The sequence below is a fragment of the Schistocerca cancellata genome, chromosome 9 (assembly GCF_023864275.1).
Source record: "Schistocerca cancellata isolate TAMUIC-IGC-003103 chromosome 9, iqSchCanc2.1, whole genome shotgun sequence".
NCBI lineage: Eukaryota > Metazoa > Arthropoda > Insecta > Orthoptera > Acrididae > Schistocerca > Schistocerca cancellata.
In genome coordinates, this window is record NC_064634.1 from 347,648,016 (window position 1) to 347,669,449 (window position 21,434).

The following is a 21,434-nucleotide window of genomic DNA, read 5'->3' on the forward strand; positions in this document are numbered from 1 at the left end:
CGCCAGTAAACAACGTTGTGCACAGCCTGTTTTGTTCCCGACAGCTTATGTTTTGTTTTCCAGTGCTGACGATTCAGGAGTCGTGAGATGCTAGCTGTCCGGTATCCGCGTGTTAATGCAAATGAACCATGTAAATAAACATTAACGTCTCTAGAAGGCGATTTTTTACTAAACTCTGTTACTATCCTGAGTCATTTCTACCGTATCACATGATCCGCACTCAGGGCAGAAGTTGATAGCATTAAATTTTCGATGTTAACGTACAGAAGATCTTAACGCTTGATGAGAAGGAACCATTATGTCTTAACAGCTAAGCACAATTTTTCTCTTTGTGGTTATCTTAATGCGTGATGAGAAAGTACCATTACCAGTCTTAACGGCTAAGCACACTTTTTCTCTTTGTGCATATCTGAGGCAAAGTACCTACCGAATTATGCAAGTTTTCATTGGCTTCCTTGCGTAATTAATATTAAAATCGATATTTAAATTTTGTTGTTCATGTATTAGTATTATGATGACGTTTACTGCAAAAGTACTGCACAATTTTTGATGTTTTTACAGTACGCGGACACATTACTGAGAGACGAAATGCCATTTTTCCACATAATCTCCCTCCCTTTCGACTGTCTTACGCCACCACGGAACTGAAGAATGTAACCCTGCAAGCTGTATAGCAGGACCAGCACGACTGAGCCACTGTTTAGCAGCTTTCAGAGGGCAATCACCATATTCAAATGTCGTTCCACAAAAAGTGTTCGTTCAATTTACTGAGCAAATGGTAACCGCATGGTGGCCGATTAGGGCTGTAGGGTGCGTATTTCGATGTTTCAGTGCTGTCTAAGCAAGCTTTGTGATGTCACTATCTGTTTTATCGCTGCCATATGGTCGGATCTTTTTCAACCAAGTGTATCAATATTTTGCACAACCTCACTTCTCCTATTCCCTCTAGGACTGATAATTCACTCACTGTTTTGCGATTTTCACCCAAAATAAGATCGCGAATACGGTGCACATTACCAGGAATCTGTGCAGCACTCTGTCTCTCGCTGCGCGGAAGTCCCGAGTATTGGTATGCCCACTTTCAACAGGTATTCTGCTTGCCCGACGACTACCTGTCGTGTGGTCGAGAGCGTCATCTCTGCATACCTTCTTCAACCTCTTGTGAATGTTTGCCAGTGTCTCGTACTCACAACACAGGAACTCTGTAGCCGCACAATGCTTAAGATGAACATCAAATTCAGTAGCCACTTTGACGGACTTCAACGACAGCGCCACTTAAGGAAGCAGGCTGAATTAAATTTGAATACAGGCGAGAAGTTGTAGAAAAAAGTTGAACTTTTTAAATGTTGTACATTTCTTTCGGAGTGACCCTCCCATTCATTAATTCCTTTGTAGTATAGTAGGAGTCCTTAACTGATATGGACTGTTGATAATAGATTTCAAAAGTGAATAAGTGTACTGTGAGACAGTGGTTACTATCTCCAGCCGGTTAAAAAGTTGTACGACTGTGAACCACACACGTAATTCTCATTACTTTCTTTGTGCAATGAGTACTTTTAACCTAAGTGATATGTTACCCGGAATATTATCACTTAAGACATCAGTGAATGGAAATCTGAAAAAATATGTCTTCCCTACCTCCAGACTTGGAAATCATACTTACGACAAATGTAGCCAAGCTTAAACGGCTTAATAGGTATACTATACGGTTCTTCCACTTCCAGTTTTCACCAATATGCCAACGCAAGAACTTAGAACCTTCTACGGTCTTTACACGATTCATTATTAGTTGTGGATACAGTAGTTTACTAAGATGTGGGATACGTCTCACAGTACAAAACTAGACGAGCTGCATTTTTCAAGATTTACAGCTTTCCCAGAAAAAAAAGTATGAAATAAAATAATAATACAATTGCAGTACCTAAACTGTTACATGGAAGCGATTTGTGAGTCACAGACAGAAAACATTAGAGGCAGATCTAAGCATTAGAGTAATATTTCTGAAAATTACGAAAATATGTAAAAGATCAGTCAAACTAAGGAAAAATGGTGCAGAGAAAAAGCTCGATATCTTTTGTCTTATTAAGAAATTTGAAGATAATTTAAGAAATCGGAATGAAGAAAATCTCTCAAAAAGTTTTGCGTCACTTCACACCTATGAACGTGACTGGGCTTAGATTCACCGGGAGCAGGGAATGAAAGAAAAAGCCTTCTGCGAGAAATAGTAGTAGAGGCGGCAGACAAAATGTGGCTTTCAAGCGAGTATTTTAGGAAAGCGCTTTTCATCTGCAACGGAAGCTGCTATTCTAGCGTAATCATCGGAAGAACGGTGGTAATGTCAACTGGGTAACGGGTGCCTCAACATTCTGTTAAATACACGGCTGGTACTACAGCTCCACCGATTAACTTTCAGAGGTGGCAGTATGCAGAAAAACAAGAAAAAAATTCCAGTATCCATCGGCTCCAAAATGCGTACCTTAAGGCCTATGAATATTGGCTCATCTTCAGTACTGTGAAACACATATGATCTCCGTGGAGGTACGTGCCATCTTTGCAACTAAATGAAAGATAGTTTGTTCTTCGCGACTGTGTTTCGCTTCTCTCATTTATGAAACATATTCAGTGGCGATTTCCAACGCTGTTAATCGACGTATGTTGTCGTGGAGATGTATTTACTCAGTCTCCATACTCCAGATGGCGTTTCTTCGACCACATTTATTTTAACATTTCACTTTCCCTCTCTAAGACCCACCAGTTCAGCAAAACCACTAATGGCACCCGCCTACCATTATTAAGAATTTTATAAGTGTACCTGTGCAGACAGAACCCTTGACGAAGTCATATCCACTTGCGAACCGGCAACCCCTTCCACACTCTCCGATTCCAGACGGCCTACTATCAGGCGCAAGAGCAGCAGTGTAGCAGCGAAACAGCAGGTGACTGGGATTCTCGTCTCGGGTTCAGTCTGTACACGGACATTTTTAATGTGCTCACTAAAGGAGGTTGGGTAGCGTCCAGGGTTTTGCCAAACGGTGGGGGGCCTTCGAAAAATACTTTGCCATTTTGTTGACGGATGTGTCAATGTCGTTTCGCCCTCTGGTCATACGGCAGGAGGGCACAAAACAAGGGAGATGAAAAAGAAAGCACCCTTTGCTTCTTCTGATTACTTTCAAATTTCACCGAATGGTGTTGAACCGTACCTAGTGGTTCCAACCTGTATACAAAAGCAAAAACTGCGGTCGCACTGTGCTCCAAAGGGATCGGATCACGGTTAATGCAAATACAGTGATTAGAGAAGCTGAAAAGTCAGAGGGAGTCAACAGTGCCAAGAGTTGTCAAGAACGGCTTCCTGTTGCTCATCGCACTGTGAATTGTCGTTTGTGGGAATCAACGCCCCAGGGAAAAGGGTGGTTCCACTGAGTGGAGTTCCTTTATGCCAACCTCTCATTCTTTTTCGTACTGATTCTGAGCGGCGGTGTCGCTGGAATGTTTTCCTCTGCCACTGTTTGAATGCATTGCTGGGCGCCACGGTTCTGATCTCCATCGCAGAGGCGTCAAAAGAATGGGTGAAAAGTGGGTAAGAGGGGACGTGACAAACCTCCCATCGTCTGACACGTCGATGGTGGTGTTGGGCATAGTTGTGGTGAATTTTTGTGTACCAATGTGACATAATTAACCCACCTTACACGTTACATGAATCTCTGAGCTGGGACTTTTTTTTCACATGTGTCGACACCTTGCTGTTTGAAGCGTCGTAAGCCCGAAAGACGACGTCGCAGAGTGCCACGCTTTTATGTGATAAAAGACAGCAAATCAACACCCACAGCAGTAGTTCAGGCATACGTGTCTATATCGCAAGCAGAGGATGAAGAGATAGAGGAAGTACGTAAGAACACTGAACGGATAATTCAGTACGTACGTAAAGGGAGTTGAAAATCTAAGTCATGAGGGATTGGAATGAGGCGGTAGGGGAAGGAGCAGAATAAAGGGTTACGGGAAAATATGTGCTTGATAGTAGCAATGAGAGTGGAGAATGACTAATTGGGTTTTGTAATATATTTCAACTCTTAATAAAGAAGACTCCGTTCAAGAATCACAAGTTGAAGACGTATATTTGGAAAAGGTTGCGAGATACGGAAAGATTTCAGTTATACTTCATCACGGTCAAGCAGATACTGGATTGTGAGGCGTACCAAGGAGTAGATGTAGACTCAGATGACAATTTAGTAACGATGAGGAGTAGGCTAAACTTTAAGAGACTAGTCAGGAAGAATGTGCAAAGAACTGGGGTACAGAAGTACTGATGAATGAAGAGATACGCTTGAAGATCTAAGGCTAAAGATATTGCGATAATGAATAGCTCAGCAGGCAGTCAAATTGGAAAGTAGTAGATATTTCTACAAAGGGCAATCACAGAAGTCAGAGAGAAAAACAAAGGAACAAGGAAGGTAGCTGGGAAGAAACCATGGGTAACAGAAGAAATACTTCAGCTCATTAACGAGAGAAGGAAGTACAAAAATGTTCATGGAACTGCAGAAATACCGAAATACAAGTCATTTAAGAATGAAATAAATTGGAAGCGCAGGGAAGCCTAGATGAAATTGCTGCAGGAAAAATGTGAAGAAATCGAAAAAGAAATGATTGTCGGAAGGATTGGCTCAGCATATGGAAAAGTCAAAATAACCTTTGGTGATAAGATTAAAATTGCAATGGGAATTCTAGTGTTAAATGCAGAGGGGAGAGTGTATAGTTGTAAATAGTGCGCTGTTGGCCTCTATGAGGGGGAACAGTTTTGTAATGACGTGATATATGCAGAAACAAGAGAAAAAAGATAGGGGATCCAGTATCAGAAGCAGGATTTAAATGAGCTTTGGAAGAGATAAGACCAAATAAGGGAGAAGTGATAGATAATTTGGAATTTCTAAAATTAGTGTGGGAAGTGGAACTATTCACTCTGGTGTGTGTGGAATGTATGAGACTGGCAATATACTATCAGTCTTCCGGAAAAAATCATTACACCATACCGAAAACAATAAGAACCAAGCAGTGCGAGAATTACAGGACAATAAGCTTAATAGTTTATGCATCCAAGCTATTGACAGGAATAATAAACAGAAAAATGCAAAAGGAAACTGAGGGTCTGTTAAAGGAAAGGAAATTGCACCAGAGAGGGAGTTCTGACGTTTCGGTAGATAAAGTAAGACTAAAAAAGTCAATACACCTTGACAGGATTTGTCGACCAGGACAAAGCGTTCCACGATGTAAAATGGTGAAAGATGTTCGATGTTCCGAGAAAAATAGGAGTAAGCTATAGCGAACGACGGGTAATACACAATATGTACAAGAATAAAGATGGAACAATAAGACTTGAAGACAAAGAACGAGACTCACGGATTAAAAAGAGTCTAAGATAGGGATGTAGTCTTTCACCCTTACTGTTCAACCTGTACATCGAAGAAGCAAAGACAGGAATAAAAGAAAGGTTCAAGAGTGGGCCCAAAATTCAAGGTGAGAAAATGTCAAGATCAGATTCGCTGATGACATTGCTGTCCTCAGTGAAAGTGAAGAAGAATTACAGGATCTGCTGAATGAAATGAGCAGTCTAATGAGTACAGAATGTGGAATGATAGTAAATAGAAGAAAGACAAAAGTAATGAGAAGTAGGCGAAACGAGAACAGCGAGAAATTTAACATTAGAATTGGTAACCACAAAGTAGATGAAATTAAAGAATTCTGATACCTAAGCAACAAAATAACCCAGGACTGATGGAGCAAGGAGGACAAGAAAAGCAGACCAGGACCGGTAAAAAAGTCATTCCAGTTTATGAAAAATCTACTAGTACTAAACATACGTCTTAATTTGGAACACAGCATCGTATTATAGTAAAAAGAGGGCTGTTGGAAAACTGCAACAGAAGAGAATCGAGCTATTGGAGATGTGGTGCTATGAAGAACGTTGAAAATTTGGTGGAGTCACAAGTTAAGAAATGAAGAGGTTCTTCGCAGAATCGGTGAGGAAAGAATATACGGAAAACAACGACAATAAGAAGGGACAGGGAGATAGGACATCTGTTAAGACATCAGGGAATAACTTGTACGCAACTAGAGAGAACTGCAGAACGACAAAGCTGTAGAGAGAGACAGTGATTCTAATATATCCAGCAAATAACTGAGATAGTAGGTTTCAAAGTGCTTCTCTGAACTGGAAAGATTGGAACACGAGAGGAATTCGTGGTAGGCCGCATCGAACCTGTGAGAAGACTGATGATTCGAAAAGATAGCTCCAGTAATTTCTGCTGCTAGTATCGAGGTTACAAACGAGATGAATTCAGCGGCGTTTCACTCTCCAAAATGCGATTTTGTAATTCTGGAGACATTAAAACTTTTAGAACCTATGATTCAATTGTTTTGAACGTGAAACCGATTGCGTCTTATGCAGACGTTCTTGCTGTTATATGGAAGTGTTGCGTCAGGCTCAAGGGGTGCTCCAACATGAAACAGGTATGAAGGTCTACATGCAAAAGCGGAATAGTGGAGAAGTTTAATTTAATGTATATACTAATAACAGTTGGCTACATGTTGTTGGACCGATACACTAAATGGAAGACTAAGGATGATTCACCTGTTAACTACAGGTAAAAGTTCTCCTCTGGTTTCTGTAAGAGTCTTTAAAGACAAGTGCAAACTCGGACTGAACAGATTTGTAAGACAGGGAACTGACATGTAAAGACTGTTAAATAATAATTTCGCGTCATTAGTTCGATATCAAGATACAACTGGACATAGCAAAATTACGTTAGCAATAAAAAGGAAATCACAAAAGAATGTGGTCATAAACACTTCTTTAAAATTACATTTATGTCATCAGGCGTTCAAAATGCGCACAGTCTACAGCGAATATACGTCTGCAGCCGCCGGTAGAAGGATTTCTTCACAGACTGAAAAGATTCCTTCAATATCATTTCCTACGCTACAACAATGAGAGGACTTAAATCCTTTTATTTTTGTATGTACATCCTTTTGGTTGAAGTTCTGTGGGACTTGAGCCGTTCACTTATGTAACAAAATGAAACACCTGTAACAGTGCTTTCGATGTTATTTATTGCGTAGCAATCAGTTTCGGTGCCTCAGTACGTTAGTTAAAGCCTGAAAACTGTGTATCGAGTCACCGAAACTGGTTGCTATGCAATAAATCTGCAGGTACTTAATTTTATTATATAAATTCTGCGGGGTTTTCGAAACTTATGCATAGGCTTGATTCTTCGTATACTCCAGAAAAGAGAGTCCAGTGGCTGACGTGCAGGACGGTTGATCGCCCCCATGTCTTATCCAGCGATCGGGAAACAGCTGGGTGAGTGCTTTCCTACCCAGAAGCGAGTTGTGAACTCGGCACCCATCCTGCTGGTATCGCATATATCTATGTATTTCAAGGTTTCTTCACTGAAGTAAAGGCCAATCACCTAATTTCTAATAATCTCGCATCAAACATTCACACTTCATTGTTTTAGACGTTCAGCTTGCCTCAGCCATCGTGCTCCATTACTGCATATATAGACAGCTGGAAAAAATAGTACACCCTTTTAGAATTTCCCAGTTCACTCAAGATTTATTGTTGGACAGTGCATATGGAGTACATGAAATGATTACATTTACAGATCAATAGCACAAGGTGTTCTGAGGTACCAGACATCGACCCATGCTGAAACACCGATATTAGTACGTGAAGTAGCCTCCATGGGTGGCCATGCAGGCCCTTCCTCTGACATCCAGTCGATCGTACAGATGGCCAATACTGTCTTGGGATACGTTATGCCACTCGTGCTCGGCATGATCACGTAATTCTGTAACAGTTGGTGGCTGACGAGTCACTTCTCGTCCCACCAAATCCCACACTTGCTCGATTGGAGATGATTCCGGAGATCGTGCTGGCCAGGGAAGTTGCTGCACGTCTTGCTGAGCACTTTGAGTTTCACGAGGAGTGTGTGGGCGAGCATTATCCTACTACAATAACACATCACCTTCCTATTGCAAGAACGGCAAAAAAACGAGTCCAATAATACTCTGCACTACCGAGCACTGGTTAGCCTCCTCTCCAGAAGCACAGAAGGTGAACGGTAGTTGTAGCTCATCGCACCCTGGACCATAATACCTGGGGTGGGGGCGGTGTGTCTTGGACGAATGCACTCTACGACACAGTGCTCACCAGATCCACATTGTGCTCGCAAACGACCATCACTTACGTGCAGGCAGTATCTGCTTTCAGCGCTGAAGACTATCGTGCGCTATTCCACCTTCCAAGTGACCCTTTGACGGCACCTATCGAGCCGTGCGTCGATGCTGCGACCTGAGTGATAGACTGTCTAGAGGTGTGCGTGCCCGTATTCCCACTGCTAATGACGGATTCGCAACAGTTCGTGTTGACGCTTCTGGGTTCACAAGCCCTCTTATCTGTGCTGTGGCAGCTGTACGATCTGCCACTGCTATACTTACAATACGACGATCCGGGCGGGCGACTGTACAGCATGGACGCCCAGAGCTTCGTCTAGGTGTGTGACGATGTTCACGTGACCACTGATCCTGCATCATTGCACAACTGACGCAGCACGTCCAATGTGTGTAGCAGTTCTCCGAAAGGATCATCTTGCTACTTGGAAGTCCACAATCTGACCCCTTTCAAAGTCGCTCAGTCGGCTGTAGGAAGGACTAGTGCATCTCTGTGGCATGGCTGCGATCTTGCTTCACACGTTTACACAACACCGAACCTTCTGGCTGTGAACATTCCCTATTAAATGATAGACATAGATGACGCCCTGGTAGCTACAGTACTAGGCTTCCTGTTGGCGTACGACATTGAAACCATTATCAGTACATCCACTATACCCCACATGGCACATGTCGTTATCGGATCAAATTCGACATCGTCTTTCCAGGTGTAATAATTTTTTGCCGGTAGTGTATGTACTACATTCAGCTTTTCACAATGTGTAAAGGTAGCTTCATCAATTAAGATAGTTTGTTTAGAAACGAACCTATTGTCCTGGTGTCGCATAAGAACCGAGCGACAGATTTCTATTCGTCTTTTCCGTTCCCGCTGTTTAATCTTTTGGTGACAGGTGATTCAGATGGAAGATATTTGCTCGCGAAATGTGACAATGCTCGCCTGACTCGTTCCGTAAGTCTTAGCAATTTCTTTGGAGACAACATGTGGATTATGGAGTAAGGGGAGTAGCTTACAATTGGTTCGCCTCTTACTTTAACAACAGAAAGCAGAGGGTAATACTCCGCAATATTGAGAGTGGTAGTGATGTTCAGTCCCAATGGGGCACTGTTAAGTGGGGCGTTCCACAAGGGTCGGTGTTGGGGCCACTGCTGTTTCTCATTTATATAAATGATATGCCTTCTAGTATTACAGATGATTCAAAAATATTTCTGTTTGCTGATGACACCAGCTTGGTAGTGAAGGATCTTGTGTGTAATACTGAAACATTATCAAATAATGCAGTTCATGAAATAACTTCGTGGCTTGTCGAAAATAATTTGATGCTAAATCACAGTAGGACTCAGTTTTTACAGTTTCTAACTCACAATTCATCAAGAACCGATATTTTTATCAGACAGAATGGGCATATTATAAGCGAGACGGAACAGTTCAAATTCCTAGGCGTTCGGATAGATAGTAAGTTGTTGTAGAAAGACCATGTTCAGCATGTTTTTCAGAAACTAAATGCTTCTTTATTTACCATTAGAACAGTATCTGAAATAAGTGACAGTTCAACACGAAAAGTAGTCTACTTCGCATATTTTCATACGCTTATTTCATATGGTATTATTTTTTGGGGTAATTCTTCTGATTCAAGAAGGGTATTTTTGGCTCAGAAACGGGCTGTTCGAGCTATATGTAGTGTAAGTTCGAGAACCTCTTGTCGACCCCTCTTCAATAGTCTGGGAATTCTGACATTGCCTCACAGTATATATTTTCTTTAATGTCGTTTGTTGTTAGCAATATTAGCTTTCACTCAGTTAATACTAGGCATAAATCAAACCTGTATGTGTAATGCACTTCCTTGACTCTTGTTCAGAAAGGAGTGCACTATTCTGCTGCATCCATTTTCAATAAGCTACCACAAGAACTGAAAAATTTAAGCAGTAGCCCAAACGCTTTTAAGTCTAAACTGAAGAGTTTCTTCATGGCTCACTCCTTCTATTCTTTCGAGGAGCTCCTGGAAGAGCTGAAAAATTAAGCAAATTCCAATGTTACAGTGTTGATTTTCTTTATTTAAATTTACGAATTGTCGCCTGAATACGTTTCTTATATTTCAATTTATCTGTTTCTACTATCGTGTTATAATTTCATGTATTGATTCGTTCCATGACCATGGAGACTTCTCCTTAATTTGGTCCCACGGAACAATAAATAAATAAATAAAATAAATAAATATTACACACCACAGCTACCAGAACACCTGGCCACGCGGTATAGCCGTGCGGTCTAAGCACCTTGTATCGGTTCGCGCGGCTCCCCCCGTCGGACGTTCGAGTCCTCCATCGAGCATGGGTTTGTGTGTTGTTCTTAGCCTAAGTTAGTTTAATTAATGTGTAAGCCTAGGGACCGATGACCTCAACAGTTTGATCCCACAGAAAATTTCCCGTAGAAAGTTTCCTTTTCCAGAACATTCGTTTCGTTTGTTTCACTAGTTGCAACCTGGCTCCTTACCCTCTACAGTACTATAGTGCCATTCCAATAACAATTTTGTGCTCATTCGTTGGAAGGTCGTACATGTTGGACACCTCTGCTGGGATAGCTTTGTGTGTACAACTATTCTCTACGTGTCCTTTCTTAATTATTGCTAAGGAAGTAACATATCTGGATTGAATAGGATGAAAAGGAGATCGTATGATTTTCAGAGAGAAACAGAAAAAAGAGGAAATTGAAATGCAGACCTTATTGTACAAAATTAATTTTTCAGAATAATACGAATGTGCAAGGTATCTAACACACAATGGATTTTTATTAAAGTTCAACAAAAATATTCCGTGAAATCATTGCAATCTATGCAGCAACCTCCTCACATTTTGATGAAAAGGTAAATTATTTGTATGAAGACCTACTGAAACTAGTACATCTGAGATAACACACTAAAAGATGAATGATGCAAAAGAAGGACGACAGCTAGCGAATGATTCCGTCACGGGAAATTAAAAGTGTGGTAGTAGAAATGACGACGTGGTATATTTGTATAATATTTATTGTTCCTGAGAGAAAGCAGAAAATAGTCTGCACTAGAACCAAAGTAAATTCCATGATATCTACAAAATGATAAAGAAATTGGACGTTATGTGGCAGTTCCGGACATATTGAAATTTTAAATCGTTGTATACTAATTAGATGTAAAGTAAAAATAGATACAAATCTCAAAAGTGAGAATCGCATCATACATGAAATAAGAAATGTAGAGTATGTAAATTTCCTAACAAAATTTTTAAACTTCTGAGTTAACGACCATTGCGTTCTCTTTTAAATATATGGTCGAAAGAGTCAGCCTACAGATTGTGAAACGAACCCTGTCATCGAGGACCATGTGCCACAAAGGGCGCAGATTCACCACGAGATGGGGAAACTCACAGGCGTCTATTGTCTATTGAGTCCTAAACGCTGTAATGTGAGAGTGAGACAGACGAGAACCTACGACATAGGGAAACCCAGTAGAAGCCTTTTGTGCCCAAGGAGACGTTGCAGTGTAAAACATGGCGGATCTAAGATTGGTCATAAAGGGAAACATATATGAAAATTATTTAATTCTGTAGTATTGCAGGGAATCAAACCACAGTAATTTTAATCTGCCATCCTCCGTATATTTTCATGGTGATCACAATAAAATCTGATTATTGATCATATCTATAACAGTTTAGGATTTACTGTTGGAATGAAATTCACAAATTTTGTAACAAAGATCTGGATGCAAAAATCTGAACTCTTTGGTCGACCTTAACGATCGACATTTCATATAGAAGCACATCATTAAAATGACAAATCTCGTAAATGTCAATTCAGTTACTTCATTTGTTTCAAATGTGTAATAAATTTAAATTATCAGCATTTTCATTTAAGCATTAGATCGTCATTTCCTCCCCACAAAACACTTTTAACGATGACAGCATGACACTTTATTGAATGATTAGCTAATAGAACATTTGCTGCAAAGTTTAGTGCATAGCAGATACTTTTGTTCTTTATTTATTTATCAGAAAGCACATTGGTGCAAGGCTACTGGCCGTGGAATTCAAAGCTAAGAAGAAAATTGTATTGGTTTTATGTAAAAGAATTTAACGTCTATTATGTAATGGATATTATTGTTACTTTATTTCTAACTTGAAAGTGGTCAAGCTTCGATTGTTTAAATATGTTAAAATGTAAAATAATGTGGAATAAGCAGTAGCCAATCAGATGTACGGCTTCAGTAAAGGAAACTGCCCTAGTCAGTTGAGCGAGGATATTCGGCATGCAGGAAACACGGCCGGGGACGGGCAGAGATAGTACTGGTGCAGACGCGAAAGAGGACAGTTCGGCTGGAGACACCAAAGGGTACAGTTCGGATGCAGATGCGAAAGCGGACGGTCGGTCTTTACAGCTAGGAAGTGAAATGACTTAGAAAATTTCGCATTGTTTGCTATCGCGGGACGTAGTCTCTGAACGATGAGCAGTCGCGGGCCTGGTGTGAACTCTAACTTTTCGCGTAGATAACTTGTATTTCGCGATGAGATTGTGGACGATCGAACTGCGTCAAATGGATATGCGCTTGAGTGCAACAGTAACTCTAAATACGACCACTTTCGCTATCAGTTTGCTTACTGAATAAACATTATTCTAACCAAATCGCAACTGTGTGGCCTACATCATTCATGGGTCGTTACATTAGTTCCCGATGTTATTATTACTGTTGTTATATGTTACTTTAACTTTATATTTAGCTAAATTGCCATCACCCAAACAATTTAATCACAGAGTCACAAGTGTCTAATTTAGGGCGTATAATGCGACATATGCGATTCAACCTCTAGACGCGTTTGAGCCAAGATATTTCGACAAGAGAAACCGCATATGAGCCCGAACATCTTTGGGATCTTAGCTCGTAATTGGGGGCTCGTCCGGGATTGGAATTAGGAAAGTGTTAATTGAGGGATAAGAATCTTGCAAAGTGTTGGAACAGGACTGGATTTTGGAAAGTGTTAGCTGAAGAATATGAACTCTGGAAAGTTTAGAATTGGATTTGAAGTCTGCGAAGTGTTTCCAGAAGTATTATATGAACTTCGATAGGCAGGACCTCGCACAAAAGTTAAGTGTTAGAGCGGTTCAGGACTGAATATTCCCAAGTCTTTGGCAGATTAGGCAGTTTGCGTGGGGGCTCTGAGCTACGAATTTTGCAGCAGCTATGTGCACCGAGATTTAGCAGCGGTTAGGAGCGATAAAATAATAACGCGGAAGAAGGGGCGACATCGAAAGCACGTGGTTGCAGCCAGCAGCGGCATCTTCAACGGCGATTCATCGCGCAGCGACGGTTGCAGTACCACAGCAGAGACTACGAAATCTTCAGTGTCGGCTTCAATTGCAACATCGTCAGCAATACCATGACAGAAGGATCCAGCACGCCAAAGCTAAGTACCTGCGCTGATAGCGAGGTTATGTATGGCTCTGCAGTTCAATCGCCAATAATAGATGTCGCTAATACTAAGCAGTCGGCCAGTTTGTGTGGGTCCGGAAAAACTAGCGAGCCGCATAGCCCGAAGTCTAAGAGGGAGAGCGTGATCGGCCTTGTGTTTAGTAGGGCAAATAGTCCGAAATCAGGCAAGGGAGATGAATTTGGGGGAGACATGATTTCGCTATTAAAGCAAATGATAAGAGGATTGGGATCCAAAACTGATTCTGTTAAAACCTATATGGGATCCAAAATTGATTCTGTTAGAATCGATATGGGTGAAGTAAATTTAAAAACTGCCTCTGTTAAAACCGATATGGTTGACATAGATTAAAAAATTGATTCGGTTCAATCCGAAACAGCTTCGGTTGTGAAGGGCAAAGTAGGTAAAATGGCTGGTGGAATCGAGGAATTGATAGACGGAAAATTGAAAGCCATTCGGGATGAAATGGGCGAAATTTCTGATGAAGTTGGGATACTTGACTCTAAGATAGATAAAGCTAGACAAAATTTTCAATGATAAGGAGGAGAAGTTGAAGGCAGATCTGCGAGGCAACGTAAGAAATTGTTTGAGTAGTCAAGATACTCAAATGGCTGAGACGATAGAGGCTATTGGCAACTTAACGTTCGATTAGGTAAAGGGAAGAAAGAAGTAGATAAATTAAAGGAACAAGTAAAATCTGGCATTGAAATTGTAAATAGTAAAGTTAAAAAGCAAATCAATGAAATAAAAAGCGAACTGAATTCTTTAGCTGCACATCGAACCTTTACAGTGATCAGTGTTCCGTGGATGAACAAGGAATCGGTCACATGTTTTGCAGACGACGGGAAAGATCACCCAGTAAATTTTCTAGCAGCATTCAGGGATGGTTTTATGAGGGAAATGTCCGACGAGGCGAAGATGAAATTCGTGAAAAGACATTTGGAAGGTGAGCCGCAATCGGACTTAAATACACACAGTGATACGTTCACTACCTGCGAAATATTTGTAAGAAGTTTCCTGAACAAGTTCTGGAGTGAAGCGAAGCAAATGCTACTCCAAAGTGAGTTACTGAACGTACCAAAATTTAATTACGGGAACGGGTCAATTCGAGAACGTTGTAAACGTGAACTTGCGAGATTAACGCATGTGAAACGTCCATTGGGAGTGCTTATTGAAATTACGACGTTGAAAAGGTGGTTACCGGAAAGTTTGCAGTGGGATCTAGTGCACAGTCCTAGCAGCTATATAGACTAATTTTTGGACTTTGTAGAAAAATTGCAACGGGCCTTGAAATTTAAACCGCAAAGTAAGCAGACAAATAGTTTTCAGAGTGGAAATCATAATTACAGTCCGAGTAACTAGTATGAAAGACATCGGGGAAGCTATCAACGGAACGCAGACATGATAAATTTCAAAGGGGTAATGGGTACGCATACTTTCGTGACAGGGACCGACGCCAAGAACGTAGATTTGAGGGACCGGCACCTGGTGAAATGAACCAGCGTAATGGGAGATCGGGAAGCTAAGTTTCGCCGCATCTCAGGTCCGGAGATGGCAAAATAAACCGGCGATGAATAGGACGCGTGTAAACGGAAATGTGATAGTTGTCAATAAAACGGCAGAAGGGCGCCAGAATATTGAAATGAAATTAGTAAGAGATGAGAATCAAATAGGGAAATTTTCAAATCAGATCGTACATAAAAGGCGTAAACCTAAGATAATGACTCGCCGATCCGACAATCTGCTTTGCTGGACGGCCAGTATTTATACAAACTGGTTTGCTGTGGTGTTGCTGCTGCTGCAAATGGCACGTGGACCACACACCGAATCGTCCCTCGTTTCAATTACTAACAGAGCATTGACCGGCAGGCAAGCGACGGCTCCCAGTGGGTTCTGTGGCGCAGTGTTTGCTAGCGTATTCCTGCAAGTGGCCCTCTTTGCTGCGTGGAACCCTCTTGCTTATTCAGTAACAATTGCAAGAGAACAGAAAACACCTTGATGACGATCCAATGGGATATGGGTGGACGGCACTGAAAACATGAAAGTGCAACATGGGTACATAAAGCTGAAGTCTGAAATGCATGTGTAAGTTTGGATGCGGCCTTATCCAACAGTGGATGATGAAAAATAAAGCGCTGCAGTGAAAGGCCATAGATTAATGTGAAGAACGCCAATAAAGAGTAAGGCGAAAGAGTAGCGTGTGAAGCGCTGCGCCCCTCTGTCGATCAAGTACACGTGAGAAAATATTGCAGCTTCAAACCACAAAGATGAAGGGTAGAGAATTTTGTTGACAGTTGAATTCATGGACAATGGTATACAGTAGTTTACAATGTGAAATATGTGCTTCCTTTTCCACCATACGTTGCGTATGACTCTACAAAAAGAAACCATAGAGACGTACTTCATACAGACAAGTTATAAGAATATCTTCCACAAATAGATATCTTACGTGATAAAAACTGTGGTTGTTCATCCAGCGAAATCATACTGGAGTTAGAAGGAGCAACAGTTTGTCGTGTAGACTGCACATAACACAATACGTAAACACTTGACGCTTTGGTGTATCCGACGGCTCTATTCATTCAATATTTCCGTTTCGAAGGAAGCAAATGTCCGCGTTCGACAAATGGTCGCACCAGAAATAGCTCTGCCTGTTTAGTCTAGCTGCGGGTTCCAGCAAAAGCCGAGGTCAATGCACGGCTGACGACGAAAGTCCAGGACAAAAACAGTTTCCACGTAAGTTGACATTATCGGCGAGTAATTATCATGGTACATAATCAGAAAACAGAGAAAAGTTGGATAGTGGCAAAAGAACTATAGATGCAGGTCGGCTGTAGTATTGCGAGTATCAGTACCAATGTTGCGTCTATTGCTACCTCATATCAACTTCCGAATATCAATTGTAGTTCCAGAAAAGCTACTGTATTATACTGAGATCGACATCTTCTTCGACATTAGCCAGGCTATTACGTGTACTGCATACGTTTGCAGAAATCTTACAAGAGAAAAAAACATATTTTACATAATTTTCGTGCTGATAATTAACTAAGCGTTATAGTGCAAATATGTTTGGTTGATGGAGGTGCTAATTATTAAATTATGTAATCGATGTAGGCACTTCTGCGTCTGATGTACAGTATTTCAAGTAAATATACGGCTTCACTGTCACTTTCTCGTGCCTTCTTTTCCTTCAGGCTTCTTAGCGATTGACGGATTTTAAATCACATTTTGTAGACTGACTACAGTACGCTACGTTACCGAATTAAATAAAACACACATCAGACTGCTGTTGTATTTGCAGTGAAAAGGTACCGCTCTCCCGTCGCAACGTCTAAAACAGAACTCTCTTTCTCCAAAATACAGCAAGGATGGCTCTGATGTTTTAGAGAGGAAACAGAATCAAACTATCCTTCATCAAGTTACCAACTTCGCGCTATGTCTAAAATAATTTCCAATAAAAAGCATAAATACTATGCCAAGTGCCTCCCAGAAGAACTAGTATTTGAACATGTGTAGCAATAACACTGTGCACAAAATGCACACTGGGTTCTTTCCAGAAATTTTACCACATCAGTAATTCCCAACGTGAGGGTAAAGTAGATTCTGGGACGTTAAAATCAAAAGAGGACTCTTAAAGACAAATCAGTAAATCGTTTTTTTTTTAAGGAATCATCTCTATAACAACAATTTCTTTAGACACTAATATTAATAGAAAAGTAAAAAATTACAAAGGAAATGAATTTGAAGGCCAAACAATAAAAATATAAAAGGAAGTAAATGAAGATTGGAGATAGGACGTTGCGAGAAGACTTTGACAGCACTGAAACACGTTTTTATGTGCAAACTTAGACAAAAGTCGGGTTTGTATGGAAGTTGTGTTAGATTTTCACAGCGAAACTTCAGCATCATTGTCAAAACAACCTTGGGAAAATGTGAGTGAACATTTTGTTGGAAGGTTCCGCTTGCCAACATTTTGCCAAGGTTGTTTCGAGTAAGCTCCAGAAGTTTCGCTGGAAAGCTCTCACACATCGCCCCTAGAGTCAAGATCTCACCGCTTGCGATTTGCATATTTTTGAAGCTCTGAAGAAAGCGATTCGTGGACGTCGATTTGCTTCGGACGAAGAGGTGCACGCTTGAGTACAATAACGGCTCCGTAAGCATATTTTCCCACGTAGTCACTGACCGCCTTGTCTCGCAATGGGATGAATGTATTAACAGCTAGGGCGATTAGTTTTGAAATAATAAAGTTTACTTATTTTTTCGATCTGGCTCGTTTTTATTTGATTGACCCTGATACTAACAAATATAGGAAACAGTATAACGAGTTAAAATTCAACGAGTTCAGTTTCAGCGATACAATGCATTAAAATATTGGAAATCAATTAAACGTCCAGAAATTAAATTGCATAAAGATACTAATCTAATAACCATCTCATGAATGTTGCAGTCCTTCTCATTTTTGTGCTTACTAAGAAAATTGGAGAGGAACTACGTCTTATACATGACAGCTCTGTAGGTTTGTTTTCACCCAGACATTTTTAAGCACCTTCTGTGCTATCTACGGTGTGTTTGTTTATTTTCCTTCTGCAAATTTATTCCATGTTAAACTTTAAAGGAACTTTTAGTTCGTTATTGTCAAACATTTTTACATCGCTTTGCATACAGAACAGAGTTGAGATATGCGTTACTGAGTTGAGGAGTACTATGTTGTTTATTTACGATATGTCTTAAGTTTCTAGTTTTATAGTACATTTGGAAATAAAGTGGATGTATGCATTTGTATATACAGGGTGGTCCACTGATCGTGACCTGGCCAAACATCTCACGAAATAAACGTCAAACGAAAAAACTAGAAAGAACGAAACTTGTCTAGCTAGAAGGAGGAAACCAGATGGCGCTATGGTTGGCCCGCCAGATGGCGCTGCCATACGTCAAAGGGATATCAACTGCTTTTTTAAAAATATGAACCCTCATTTTTTATTACATATTCGTGTAGTACGTAAAGAAATATGAATGTTTTAGTTGGACCACTTTTTTCGCTTTGTGATAGATGGCTCTGTAATAGTCACAAACATATGGCTCACAATTTTAGGGGACTGGTGACCTTAGCAGTTAAGTCCCATAAGATTTTACACACATTTGAACACAATTTTAGACGAGCAGTAGGTAACAGGTAGGTTTTATAAATGAAAACACAGGACGTAGGTACGTTTGAACATTTTATTTCGGTTGTTCCAATGTGATACATGTACCTTTGTGAACTTATCATTTCTGAGAACGCATGCTGTTACAGCGTGATGACCTGTAAATACCACATTAATGCAATAAATGTTCAAAATGATGTCCGTCAACCTCAATGCATTTGGCAATACGTGTGACGACATTCCTCTCACCAGCTAGTAGTTCGCCTTCCGTAATGTTCGCACATGCATTGACAATGCGCTGACGGTGGATCACGATGGCAAATATCCCCCACAAAAAGAAATCCGGGGACGTCAGATCCGGTGAACGTGCAGGCCATGGTATGGTGCTTGGACGACCAATCCACCTGTCATGAAACATGCTATTCAATACCGCTTCAACCGCACGAGAGCTATATGCCGGACATCCATCATGTTGGAAGTACATCGCCATTCTGTCATGCAGTGAAACATCTTGTAGTAACATCGGTAAAACATTACGTAGGAAATCAGCATTAATTGCACCATTTAGATTGCCATCGATAAAATGGGGGCCAATTATGCTTCCTCCCATAATGCCGCACCATACATTAACCCGCCAAGGTCGCTGATGTTTCACTTGTCGCAGCCATCGTGGATGTTCTGTTGCCCAATAGTGCATATTATGCCGGTTTACTTTACCGCTGTTGGTGAATGACGCTTCGTCGCTAAATAGAACCCGTGCAAAAATTCTGTGATCGTCCCATAATTTCTCTTGTACTCAGCAGCAGAACTCCACACGACGTCGAAAGTCGTCGCCATGCAATTTCTAGTGCATACAAAGTGGTACGGGCGCAATCGATGTTGATGTATCATTCTCAACACCGACGTTTTGAGATTCCCGATTCTCGCGCAGTTTGTCTACTACTGATGTGTGGATTAGCCGTAACAGCAGCTAAAACACCTACTTAGGCATCATCATTTGTTGCAGGTCGTGGGTGACGTTTCACATGTGGCTGAACACTTCCTGTTTCCTTAAATACCGTAACTATCCGGCGAACGGTTCGGACACTTGGATGATGTCGTCCAGGATAACGAGCAGAATACATAGTACACGCCCGTTGGGCATTTTGACCTCAATAGCCATACATCAACACGATACTGACCTTTTCCGCAATTGGTAAACGGTCCATTTTAACACGGGTAATGTATCACGAAGCAAACACCGTCCGAACTGGCGGAATGTTACGCGATACCACGTGCTTATACGTTTGTGACTATTACAGAGCCATCTATCAAAAAGCGAAAAAAGTGGTCCACGTACTACACGAATATATAATTGTGGTGTGCGTACTGTAAGACCTTCAGTACACACACCATCAGATTATTTGACTTGTCGCCTTAACGATGTAGGCGAGTGTCAGCAATATGTCTCGTGGTCTTATCGTGGCGTGTTTATCTTCTGCCGTTCGGTCAGACGATAGAAATGCCACTTGCACGCTTAGAGTAGCAGATTGACGGTGACCAGCTTTAAACAGAACTTGATTAATTTTCACACACATTTATTAAAATAATAACAAGCATAAAAATTACTTGACTTGGTTCTGGATGCCATTTACAATTGACAATCTGAAGTTGCTTAGGCATTGGTACGTTCATCTTATTCTCACATATATCTCTGATACTTGACAAAAGTATCTATACATTTATCTTCATGGCTATGTACAGGAATATGGTAATATTATTAGGCGCAGACTGAAACTTGACTATAGACTGGTACAGACAAATGTAGACTGGTACAGACTGACTAATCGGAGGTCTGTACACTCGTTATAATACCTCGCGCGTTCATTTATCACTGCGTGAGTGTGATCCGCGAGGAGGAAAGGTTCTACGTAAGCAGCAATCTCATTGGCTGCGTTACATATTAATACGCAGACCGGAGGAAGCAGAATTTGGTCCGTTTCTAGGGCACCGCCATCTCGTAGTGCGGAGACGGACGAACGCTGCGCCTGCGCTGTTGTTCTTAGCAGGGCGCGCTCTAGTGGGAAAGTTGTGTACACGCTGACTACGCGGAACTATGTACACATCAGTAATAAAAATGGGAGTTCCTATTTAAAAAGAAACGCAGTTCATAGCCGTTTGATGTATGCTAGCGCCATCTAGCGGGCCAACTATGGTGCCATCTGGTTTCCCTCTTCAAGCTAGACGAGATTCGTTCTCTGTAGTTTTTTCGTTTGGTGCTTATTTCGTGAGATATTTGGCCCGGTCACTATGAATGGATCACCCTGTATAACTCACCTCATTTATGCTAGAAGCTTTAGATCTACTACGCTATCTACAGCTTGTCGTCTGCGATCACTAAAACGCATTTCCGACCGAAAATCACTATACGTATTCGTGCTGTTTGGCATGCTACTTACAGTCTTTCGGTGCCGTGGCGTCTTTACTTTTTTCTGTGTCGAAATAACACGTTAGTGTGGTTATTCGTTTTATTCGGTTTATTGCCAAGCACAGAGTTTTCGCCGCCATTACGTGTTGCTATGAATGTACAGTGTTCATTTGCTTTGTGGAATATTTGTTTGAAGCGTGGTGCGC

At 41.1% G+C, this 21,434-nt stretch overlaps 1 protein-coding gene across 1 annotated transcript in view; it reads right to left on the reverse strand.

Annotated features, from left to right (window-relative positions):
- LOC126101405 (protein still life, isoform SIF type 1-like) overlaps positions 1-21,434 on the reverse strand; it is a 276,203-nt gene that overhangs the window by 156,344 nt on the left and 98,425 nt on the right. The gene's annotated exons all lie outside the window — the stretch shown is intronic.